The 12,276-nt window shown below is 53.6% G+C and overlaps 1 pseudogene; it reads right to left on the reverse strand.

Annotated features, from left to right (window-relative positions):
- Nucleotides 1-6,690: 6,690 nt before the first annotated feature.
- On the reverse strand, nucleotides 6,691-6,808 carry LOC112614644 (annotated as a pseudogene).
- Nucleotides 6,809-12,276: the final 5,468 nt, after the last annotated feature.

A 12,276-nucleotide genomic window follows, 5' to 3' on the forward strand; every position in this document is an offset into this window, starting at 1 on the left:
AAGGAAGGAAGGAAGGAAGGAAGGAAGGAAGGAAGGAAGGAAGGAAGAAAGAAAGAAAGAAAGAAAGAAAGAAAGAAAGAAAGAAAGAAAGAAAGAAAGAAAGAAAGAAAGAAGGAAAGAAAGAAAGAGGGAGGGAGGGAGGGAGGGAAAGAAAGAGAGAGAAAGAAAGAGAGAAAGAAAGACAAAAAGAAAGAGTGAAAGAGAAAGAAAGAAAGAAAGAAAGAAAGAAAAGAAAGAAAGAAGAAAGAAGAAAGAGAGAAAGATAAGAAACAGAGAAAGATAAGAAAGAGAGAAAGATAAGAAAGAACTAAAAAAGAAGAGAAAGAAAAAATGGAAGAAATAAAGAGAGAACGAAAGAAAACAAGGAAAGAAGAGAGAGAGAGAAGGAAAGAAAGGAATGTAGAAAAGAAAGCAAAAAAGCCTACAGCACCCAATATTCCCAGGCAGTCTCCCATCCATCTATTAACCACGCCCGATCCTGCTTAGGTTCCGAGATCAGATAAGATCTCGCAAGCTCAGGGTGGTGTGGCCACAGATGTCAGCAGAGGCACCTAGCTGCCACAAGAGCCCAGCCCAGCCATACCTACAGGCTTCCAGCCAGCACCACCAGCCCGGGGCCTCCAGACTTGTATCAGGACCACAGAGCCACTCGCCCACAGCTTCCCCAGGCTCCTGAACTCCCAAGGTTCCACCACGTCTGGCATGCTCAGAACAGGGAGTGCTCCGAGGCATCAGGGTCCAGAGCCCACGATCCTGGGTCCTCGTCCGGTCTTCTGCCCTGTTGCAGAGTTATTCTTTTGGATTCCCTGGAGGCTCAAGAAATCCTGCATGGCCCCCTCTTGCCCCACCCAGCCAGAGACGTCAGGACTGGCCAAGGGCAAACAGGCAGCCCAGCAGCAAATGGACTTTTTCTCACAATGCCAACACTCGGGCCTGCGCCTTTGGGGCCTGGCCCCATGCCTCCCAGGCTGCAGCCTGGCTCCTGGCGGTACGGTGGTGATGCGGAAGCGGTCGAATGCTGATACCCGGTGGTTCTTTTGTGGCACAACCCCAGAAGGAGTTCTTTTGTGGTGCAACCCCAGAAGGAGTTCCCCAGGTGCATCAGGGGTGTAGGGGTGCGATAAAGGGGGAGCAGAGTCATGGGAGGTTGGGAAGCATGGCGACTATAGGTGGAAGGGAGGGAAGGGGGAAGCCATAAAAGCCTGTAATCCCAGCACTTTGGGAGGCTGAGGCGGGTGGATCACGAGGTCAGGAGATCCAGACCTGCCTGGCTTACACGGTGAAACCTGGTCTCTGAGGCAAGAGAATGGCGTGAACCTGGGAGGCGGAGCTTACAATGAGCCGAGATTGCACCACTGCTCTCCAGCCTGGTGAAAGAAAGAAAAGAAAAGAGAGAGAGAAAGAGAGAGAGAGAGGAAGGAAGGAAGGAAGGAAGGAAGGAAGGAAGGAAGGAAGGAAGGAAGGAAGGAAGGAAGGAAGGAAGGGAGGGAGGGAGAAAAAGAAAGAAAGGAAGAAAGAAAGAAAAAGAGAAATTAAAGAAGGAAAGAATGAAAGAAAGAAAGAAAAGAAAGAGAATGAAAGAGAGAAAGAAAAGAATGAAAGAAAGAAAAAAGAAAGTAAAAAGATAGAAAGTAAGGTGAGAGAGAGGGAAGGGAAGAAAGGAAGGTACAAAAGAAAGAAAGGCAAGAAAGAAAGCAAAAATGCCTACAGCACCCGGTATTCCCAGATGGTCTCCCACCCAAGTACTAACCAGGCCCTGAAAGGAATGAGGCACATCCCCCATATATCTCCCAACTTCCTGAGCCCAGCACAAACACATTCCTCCATATTTCTTTCAAACTTCAGAAAAACATCACCTGGGAGATCTCCGATAAGGAATGCTAAATGTATAATGTTAACCAATTGTAATGCAGTAACCGAGAGAACTACCTTTTTCCCTGTAACTTTACATATCCTGTTTACATCGGGCTATAAAAAGCAAGCACTCGCATTGTTCGAGGCCCTCCTGTATGCTGTAGAATGGAGGGACCAAGTTCGAACTTGTAGTAAAGATCCTTGCCGCTTGGCTTTGACTCTGGACTCTGGTGGTCTTCTTTGGGGAACAAACGGTCTGGGCATAACAGCCCGACACAGCTTATCTTCCGAGATCAGACGAGATTGGGCGCCTTCCCATTGGTATGGCAGTAGATGCCTCAGAGGCGCCTGGCTGCCCCAAGAGCCGGGCCCAGCCATGCCTGCCCACTTCCAGCCAGCACCAACAGCCCAGGGTCACCAGGCTGGGACCCTGAGCCGCTCGTCCATAGCCTTCCCCCAGCTCCTGAGCTCCCAAGCTTCCACCACATTTGGCCCGCTCAGAACAGGGTGTGCTCCGAGGAGTCAGGACCCAGGGCCCACGATCCTGGAACCCTTTCCAGTCCTCCCCACTATCGCGGAAGTATTCTTTTGGATTCCTGGCCACTCAGTACCTCCTGAGAGATCCCCTCTTGCCCCACCCACCCGGAGCCGTCAGGGCTGGTCAAGGTCGAACAGCCGGCCCAGCCATGCATGGTCTTTTTCTCACAATGTCCCCTCCATGGTCGCTTGTTCTGACAAAGACCCGGCAGTTGGGCAAGAAGGGGCGGCAGGTTGGGGGTTGGGGGATGGCCCTGCTTTGCCCCGGCTGGCACTAGAACAGGTAGACTGATCCCCTGAGAGAGGGGCTGAGGCACACACACAGACACACACACAGAGACACACACACATGCACACACACAAAAACGGCTTGAAGTAGAGCAAGGAAGAGATGGATGGAGAGATTGAAAGCGAGGGAGGGAGACAGACAGGCTTTCAGAGAGACAGGGGAGGGAGAGAGGGAAAGAGACAGACAGAGAAGCAGAGAAAGAGAGAGGGACAGAGAAAGAGAGAGAGTCAGAGAGACAGAGGGAAGGCGACAGAAGTAGCGCGAGGTGCAGGGGCAAACCCAGAAGTGAGAGGGGGAGGGAGCTAGACAGCGAGGGCGACAGAGCATTACAGAGGGAGTGCCCTGCTCTGGTAGGCAGGTCCCTTTTGAGCAGGCCTGGATAGGGTGGAGGTGGCTTGGGCTGGGCCAGAACAGGGTGGCCGGGCCGTCCATGCAAGAGGAGCGAGCTTTTGTCTTGGATTAATTGTTTGCTTTGGAGGTGGGTTTTGTAGGTTCCATCCTTTGTTCCATCTCGTTATGCTCTCGGTGCGGTGCGGTGGGCCCCTTGATTTGCAGAGTGCGCCCACCCTTTTGGCAGGAGCCGTGGAGCCAGGCATGCCCATAGGTGAGGAGGCCTGGGTCTCTGGTGTGTCCTCAGGACTGGAGTTTACACGAAGTTGGTTACCATGGGATTCCAGGTTCATAAGGACTGTTTTCCTGGTGGCTGGCGATGCAATGTCCTTCCACCCGGTAAAGCAGCCCCTGCCTACAGGAGCAGAGGTGTTGGCAGGCGTATGTGGCACCTGCTGCCCCCAGTGTGGGGAAAAGAGAGATCAGCCTGTTACTGTGTCTATATAGAAAGAAGTAGACATAACAGACTCCATTTTGTTCTGTATTTGAGATGCTGTTAATCTGTGACCCTACCACCAACCTTGTCCTTGCAAGAGACATGTGCTGTGGTGATTCAAGGTTTAAAGGATTTTGGGCTGTGCAGGATGTGTTTTGTTAAACAAGTGCCTGAAGGCAGCTTGCTGATTAAAAGTCTTCTCTTAATCTTAATTCTCAAGTACCCAGGGACATGTACACTGCCAAAGGTCGCAGGGACCTCTGCCTAGGAGAGCTAGGTATTGTCCAAGGTTTCTCCCCATGTGATAGTCTAAAATACGACCTTATGGGATGGGAAAGACCTGATCATCCCCTAGCCTGACACCCGTGAAGGGTCTGTGCTGAGGAGGACCAGTACAAGAGGAAAGAAGGCCTCTTGGCCATTGTTGGCAGTTGAGATAGAGAAAAGCATCTGTCTCCTGCCTGTCCCTGGGCAATGGAACATCTCAGTGTAAAACCCGATTGTATGTTCTGTTTACTGAGAATGGAGAAAACCACCTTAGGGAGAAAGGTGGGACTTGCTAGCATAATGCTGCTCTTTATGCACTAAAAATGTTTATGAAGATGTTTGCATATGCATATCAAGGCACAGCACTTTTCCTTAAAATTATTCATGTCACACAGATCTTTATTCATATGTTTTACTGTTGACCTTCTCCCTACGATGATCCTATTATCCTTCCACTTCCCTTTTTTCTAAGATGGTAAAGATAATTATCAATAAATACTAAGGGAACTCAGAGACCTGTGCCAGTGTGAGTCCTCTGTATGCTGAGCACCGGTCCCCTGGGCCCATTTTTTCTTTCTCTATACTTTGCATCTGTGTCTCATTTCTATTCTCACGTCTGTCGTTCCACCTAACGAGAAACGCCCACAGGTGTGGAGGGGCAGGCCACCCCTTCACCCCTGCCCGCCCCTTCCCCCGGTTTGGAAGGTTCCCGCGGCACCCAATGAGTGGATTGAATCTCCTGGGCATTCTGGGAGCAGGAAGGCAACGGGAAAGGCAGGGAACCCATGCCTGCACCTTTGGGGTCCAGCCCCCTGCTCTCCCGGGCTGGAGCCAGGATCCTGGTGAGGCGGCGGCGAGGCGGAAGCGATGGGTTGCAGCTGCCTGTTGGTGCTTTGGTGGCGAACCCCCAGGAGGAGGTTCCCAGATGCGGTGGGGGTGTAAGTGGGCAATAAAGTGGGAGCAGGGTCAGGAGACCTCGGGAAGCATGGAGACAGAAGGGGGAAGGAAGGGAGAGGGAAAGCCATAAAAGCCTACAGCAGGCCAAGCACGGTGGATCATGCCTGTAATTCATCACTTTGTGTGGCCAAGGCGGGTGGATTATGTTGTCAGGAGATCCAGACCAGCCTGGCTAACATGGTTAAACGCCATCTCTACTAAAACTACAAAACATGAGCCAGGCGTGGTGGCCACACCTGTAGTCCCAGTTGCTCAGGAGGCTTAGGCAGGAGAATGGCGTGAACCTCAGAGGAGGAGCTTGCAGTGAGCTGAGATCACACCACTGCACTCCAGCCTGGTTAACAGAGCGAGACTCCATCTGGAAGAAAATGAGAATAAGAAAGAAAGAGAGAAAGAAAGAAATAAGGAAAGAAAGAAGGAAGGAAATAAAGAAAGAAAGAAAGAAAGAAAGAAAGAAAGAAAGAAAGAAAGAAGCAGAAAGAAAGAAAAGAAAGAAGGAAAGAAGGAAGAAAGGAAGAAAGGAAGAAAGGAAGAAAGGAAGAAAGGAAGAAAGAAAGAAAGAAAGAAAGAAAGAAAGAAAGAAAGAAAGAAAGAAAGAAAGAAAGAGAGAGAGAGAAAGAAAGAAGAAAGAGAGAAGGGAAGAAACGAAGGTAGAAAAGAAAGACAGAGAAGAAAGAAAGCAAAAAAGCCTATAACACCTGGAATTCCCAGGCAGTCTCCCATGCAAGCACTACCCAGCAAGAACCCTGCTTACCTGCTTAGCTTCCAAGAACAGATGAGATAGGGCGCGTTCAGGGAGGTATGGCTGTAGACGCCAGCAGAGGCACCTCCTGTCCCAAGAGCCCAGCCCAGCCATGCACGCCGGCTTCCATCCGGCACCGCCAGCCGGAGCCCACTGGGCTCATATCTTGACCCCCCCTGGCGCTCGTCCAAGGCCTTCGACCAGCTCCCAAGCTCCCGAGCTTCCACTATGTCGGGCCACTCCTAACAGGGAGCAGTCTGAGGCATCAAGGCCCAGGGCCCATAATCCTGGGACACCGTACGGTACTCCTCCCTGTCACGGAGGTATTCTTTTGGATCCCTGGTGGCTCAGGAGCTCCTGTGACGCCCACTCTTGCTCCACCCAGCCAGAGCCCTCAGGGCTGGCCAAGGGTGAACAAGCGGCCCAGCGGTGTGTAGTCTTTTTCTCACAACGCCAACACCTGGGCCTGCGCCTTTGGGGTCTGGGCCCCAGCCTCTCAGGCTGGAGCCAGGCTCCTGACGGGGCAGCGGCTAGGCGGAAGTGGTGCAATGCTGCTGCCCAGTGTTGCTTTGGTGTCTCACTCCCAGAAGCAGTTCCCCGGGTGCGGCGGGGGTGTAGGGGCGCGATGAAGAGGGAGCAGAGTCAAGGGAGGTTGGGAAGCAAGGTGATAGTAGAGGGAAGGTATCAAGGGGGGAGGCCACAAGAGCCTACTGCAGGCCGGGCGCAGTGGCAGTGGACCCCAGATGTAATCCCAGCACTTTAGGAGGCCAAAGCGTGTGGATCACAAGGTCAGGAGATCAAGCCTGGATTACACGGTGAAACACCATCTCTACTAAAACTACAAAACATGAGCCAGGCGTGGTGGGGGGCGCATGTAATCCACATTGCCCATGGGGCTGAGGCATGAGAATGGCGTGAACCCGGGAGGCGGAGCTTGCAGTGAGTTGAGATCCCACCACAGCACTGCAGCCTGTGTGCCAGAGTGAGACACCGTTTGGAAGAAAAAGTAAGAAAGAAAGAGAGAGAGATAGAAAGAAAGAAAAGAAAGAAAGAAGGAAAGAAAGAGAAAGAGAGAAAGAAAGAAAGAAAGAAAGAAAGAAAGAAAGAAAGAAAGAAAGAAAGAAAGAAAGAAAGAAAGAAAGAAAGAAAGAAAGAAAGAAAGAAAGAGAGAGGGAAGGGAAGAAAGGAAGATAGAAAAGAAAGAAAGAAAGCAAAAAAGCCTGTAGCATCCGATATTCCCGGGCGGTCTCCCATCCAAGTACTAACCAGACCTGCCCCTGCTTAGCTTCTGAGATCAGACGAGATCGGGCGAGTTCAGGGTGGTATGGACATCACAGAGGCTCTTGGCTGCCCCATGAGCCTGGCCCAGCCATGTCTGCCGGCTTCCAGCCAGCACCGCCAGCCCGGGGACTCAGGGCTCGGATCAGGAGCCCCGAGCTGCTTGCACGCAGCCTTCCCCCGGCTCCCAAGATTCCGAGCTTCCACCACGTCGGGCCCGGTCGGAACAGGGAGTGCTCTGAAGCGTCACAGCCCAGATCCCATTATCCTGGGATGCCATCCAGTACTCCGCCCTGTCACGGAGGTATTCTTTTGGATCCCTGGCCGCGTTGGAGCTCCTGTGAGGTCCCCTCTTTCCCCACCCACACAGAGCCCTTAGGGCTGGCCAAGGCTGAACAGCCAGCCCAGCCAACGTGGCCTTTTTCTCAGAATGACCCTACCATGGTCGCTTGTCCCGACCAAGTCCTGGCCTGTCAGCAAGAGGGTGTGGGGCGTTGGATGTTGGGGGATTATCCTGTATGACCCTGGCTGGCACTAGATCCAGTAGCCTGATCCCTGGTGGGAGGGGTTGAGAGAAACCCAGACACACCCCACCACCACCAGGAGAAAATCCACAGCCCCACACAAAGACAGACCCGGGTGCTGGCACATTGGAACCCACACACGGGCACACGCACACACGCAGACACACACACACACACAGATGCACGCACACACAAACGGCTTGAAGCAGAGCAAGGAAGAGATGGATGAAGAGATTGAAACCGAGGGAGGGAGAGAGACAGGGATTGAGAGAGACAGGGGAGGGAGAGAGGGAAAGATTCAGACTGAGATTCAGGAAAGAGAAAGGGACAGAGAAAGAGAGACAGAGAGACAGAGGGAAGGCAACAGAAATAGCGGGAGGTGCAGGGGAAACCCAGAAGATAGAGAGGGAGGGAGGTAGAGAGCAAAAGAGATAGAGCCATGGAGAGGGAGTGCCCTGCTCTGGTAGGCAGGTCCCTTTTGAGCAGGATGGGATAGGGTGGAGGGGGCATGAGGTGGGCCAGAACAGGGTAACCAGGCCGTCCATGCAAGAGGAGCAATGGAGCTCTGAGACGGGTTTTGTCTTGGATTAATTGCTTGCTTTGGAGGTTGGTTTCGTAGGCTCCTTCCTCTCTTGGCACCTCCATCTGCTCTTGGTGCAGTTCGGTGCGCCCCTTGATTGGCAGAGTGTGCCCGCAGGTTTGGCGGGAGCCATGGCAACAGACGTGCCCAGGGGGCCGGAGACCTGGGTCTGTGGATTGTCCTCGGGACTGGAGATACACGAAGATGGTGACAATGGGAATCCGGGTGCACAGAGACTCTTTTCCTGGTGGCTGGTGAAGCAATGTCCCTCCCCTGAATAAAGCAACCCCTGCGTTCTGGAGCGAAGGTCTTGACTGGCCTGTCTGGCACCCGCTGCCCCTGCCCGCCCCTTGCCCCAGTTTGGAAGGTTGCGGCGGTGCCCGATGAGTGGATTGAATCGCCTGGTCATTCCCGGAGCTGGAAGTCACCGCAAATGGCAGGAAACCCGCGCCTGCAACTTTGGGGTTTGGCCCCCTTCCCTCCCGGGTGGAGCTGGGCTTCTGGCGGGGTGGCGGCGAGGCAGAAGCGATGGGATTCTGCTGCCAGGTGGTGCTTTGGTGGCAGAAGCCCAGGAGGAGGTCCCCGGCTGCCGCGGGGGTGAAGGCAGGTGATAAAGTGGGAGCAGAGTCAGGGCAGGTTGGGAAGCATGGCGACTGTAGGGGGAAGGGAGGGATGGGGGGAGCCACAAAAGCCTACAGCAGGCCGGGCACAGTGGATCACGCCTGTAATCCTAGCACTTTGGGAGGCCGAGGCTTGTGGATCACTAAGTCAGGAGATCCAGAACAGCCTGGCTTACACAGTGAAACCCCGTCTCCACTAAAACTACAAAACATGAGCCGAGAGTCGCGGCAGGTGCCTGTAGTCTCAGCTACTGAGGAGGCTGAGCAAGGGAAATGGCATGATCCCTGGAGGCGGAGCTTGCAGTGACCCGAGATCGCGCCACTGCCTTTCCCCCGGATAAAGCAGCCCCTGCCTTCTGTAGTGGAGGTCTTGGCTGGCATGTGTGGCACCCGCTGCCCCAGCCCACCCTGTCCCCCAGTTTGGAAAGTTGCAGCAGCGCCCGATGTGTCAATGGAATCGCATGGTGTTCCGGGAGTGGAAAGGCACCACGAACAGCAGGGAACCCGCGCCTGCGCCTTTGGGTTCCGGCCCCCTGCCCTCCCGGTCTAGATCGAGGCTCCTGGCAGGGCGGCGGCAAGGTGGAAGCAGTGGGATGTAGCTGCCCATTGGTTCTTTGGTGGCGGACCCCCAGGAAGAGGTCCCCGGCTGCGGCAGGGGTGTAGGTGGGCGATATAGGGGGAGCAGAGTCAGGGGAGGTTGGGAAGCATGGCGACAGTAGGGGCAAATGAGGGAGGGGACAAGCCACAAAAGCCTACAGCAGGCCGAGGCGGGTGGATCACAATGGCAGGAATCCAGACCAGCCTGGTTCACACGGTGAAATCCTGTTTCTACTGAAAGTACAAAACATGAGCCGGGCCTATACAGGTGGTGGGTGCCTATAGTCCCAGGGGGTCGGGAGGCTGAGGCAGGAGAATGGCGTGAACCCAGGCGGCGGAGCATGCAGTGAGCCGAGATCGCGCCACTGCACAACACCCTGGGTGACAGACTGAGATTGCATTTGAAAGGAAAGAAAGAAAGAAAGAAAGAAAGAAAGAAAGAAAGAAAGAAAGAAAGGAAGGAAGGAAGGAAGGAAGGAAGGAAGGAAGGAGAAAGAAAGAAAAAAGAAAGAAAGAAAGAAAAAAGAAAGAGAGAAGGAAAGAAAGTGAGAGAGTAAGAGAGGGAAAGAAAGAAACAAAGAGAGAAAGAAAGGAAGAATGAAAGAAAGAGAGAAAGAAAGAAAGGAAGAAAGAAAGAGAGAGAGAGAAAGAAAGGGAAGAAAGAAGGAAAGAAAGAAAGGAGGAAAGAAATAAGAATGGAAGAAAAAGAGAAAGAAAAGAAAGACAGATGAAAGAAAGAAAGATAGAAAGAGAAAAAATCTAAGAAAGAGAGAGAGAAAGAAAGAAAAGAAGAAAGAAAGAAGAAAGAAAAAGGAGAGAACAAAAGAGAAGGAGGAAGGAAGGAAGAAAGAAAGAAACAAAGAAACAAAGAAACAAAGAAAGAAGAGAGAGAGAAGGGAGGAAAGGAAGGTGGAAAAGAAAGAAAGGCAAGAAAGAAAACAAAAAATCCTAAGGCACCGGGTATTCCCAGGCGGTCTCCCATCCAAGTACTAACCAGGCCCGAGCCTTCTTAGCTTCGGACATCAGAGGATATTGGGCGTGTTCAAGGTGTTACGGCCCAGAGGCGCCTGGCTGCCTCAAGAGCCCGGCCAGCCATGCCCGCCAGCTTCCAGCTGGCCGCGCCACCCCAGGAACGCGTGGCTGGGATCGGGACCCCCGAGCCCCTCGCCTGCGGCCTTCCCCCAGCTCCCGAGCTCCGGAGCTTTCACCACGTCGGGCCCGCTCAGAACAGGGAGTGCTCTGAGGCGTCAGGGCCCAGAGACCACGATCCTGGGACCCTGTCCGGTCATCTGCCCTGTCACGCAGGTATTCTTCTGGATCCCTGGTGGCTCACGATCTCCTGCGAGGCCCCCTTCTTGCCCCACCCACCCAGAGCCATCAAGGCTGGCCAAGATCAAACAGCCGGCCCAGCGGCACGTGGCCTTTTTCTCACAACACGCCAACCACGGTCACTTGTTCTGACCAAGAAATGGCAGGTGGGCAAGAGGGCATGGGAGTTGGGGTTTGGGGGATGCTCTGCTTTGTCCCGGGCAGGCACTAGAGTCGGCAGCCTGATCCTTGGTGAGAGAGGCTGAGAGAAACCCAGACACAACCCACCACCACCAGAAGCAAATCCTCAGCCCCACACACAGACACACCAGGGCGCTCTCGCACAAGAATGCACACACGCGCAAGCGTGGGCACACACACACAGACACACAGACACATACACACACACACACATGCACGTACACACAAATGGCTTGAAGGAGAGCAAGGAAGAGATGGATGGAGAGATTGAAATCGAGGGAAGGAGAGAGACAGCAATCGAGAGAGACAGGGGACAGGGAGAGGGAAAGAGACATACAGAGAGGCAGAGAAAGAGAGAAGGACAGAGAAAGAGAGAGAGACAGAGAGACAGAGGGAAGGCAACAGAAATATCACGAGCTGCAGGGGCAAACTCAGAAGAGTGAGGGGGTGGAAGCTAGAGAGCGACAACGATAGATCCTTGGAGAGAGAGCGCCCTGTTCCTTTAGGCAGGGCCCTTTTGAGCAGGCCGGGATAGGGTGGAGGGGGCTTGGGCTGGGCGAGAACAGAGTGGCCAGGCCGTTCATGCGAGAGGAGCAACAGAGCTCTGTGACGGGTTTCCTCTTGGATTAATTGTTTGCTTTGCAGGTGGTTTTCTTAAGCTCCTTCCTTTGTTGGCACCCCCATGTGCTCTTGGTGCGATTTGGTCAGCTCCTGAATTGTCAGAGTGCGTCAGCCCGTTTGATGGGAGCCGTGGCAACAGGCGTGCCCACGGGGCCCGAGGCCTGTGTCTGTGGAGTGTCCTTGGGACTGGAGTTTACATGAAGATTTTGGCAATGGGAATCTGGGTGCACAGGTACTGTTTTCCTGGTGGCTGGCAATGCAATGTCCTTCCCCTGGATAAAGCAGCCCCAGCGTACTGGAGCATAGGTGTTGGCTGGCATGTGTGGCACCCGCTGCCCCTGCCCACACCTTCCCCTGGTTTGGAAGGTTCCGACGGCACCTGAAGAGTGGATTGAATCACCTGGGCATTCCGGGAGTGGGTAGGGACTGGGAAAGGCAGAGAAACCACGCCTTCAACTTTGGGGTCCAGCCCCATGCAATCACGGGCTGCAGTCGGGATCTTGGCGAGGTGGCGGTGAGGTGGAAGAGGTGGAATGCAGCTGCCTGGTGGTGCTTTGGTGGGGGACCCCCAGGAGGCGATCCCCGACTGTGGCAGGGGTGTAGGCCGGTGATGAAACGGAAGCAGAGTCAGGGTAAGCTGGTAAGCATGGTGACTGTAGGGGGAAGGGAATGAGAGGGGAAGCCCCAAAAGCCTACAACAGTCCATGACCGGTGGATCACGCCTGTAATCCCAGCACTTTCGGAGGCTGACGCAGGTGGATCACGAGGTCAGGAGATCCAGACCAGTCTGGATAACATGGTGCGACCCCGTCTCTACTAAACCTACAAAACATGAGCCGGCCATGGAGGCAGGAGCCTGTAGTCCCAGCTGCTCAGGAGGCTGAGGCAGGCAATGGCATGTACAGGGGAGGCAGAGCTTGAAGTTAGCCAAGACTGTGCCACTGCATTCCAGCCTGGGTGACAGAGTGAGATTCTGTCTGGAAGAAAAAGAAAGAAAGAAAGAGAGAAAGAAGGAAGGAAGGAAGGAAGGAAGGAAGGAAGGAAGGAAGGAAGGAAGGAAGGAAGGAAGGAAGGG

This window comes from Theropithecus gelada, chromosome 1, assembly GCF_003255815.1.
Source record: "Theropithecus gelada isolate Dixy chromosome 1, Tgel_1.0, whole genome shotgun sequence".
Classification (NCBI taxonomy): domain Eukaryota; kingdom Metazoa; phylum Chordata; class Mammalia; order Primates; family Cercopithecidae; genus Theropithecus; species Theropithecus gelada.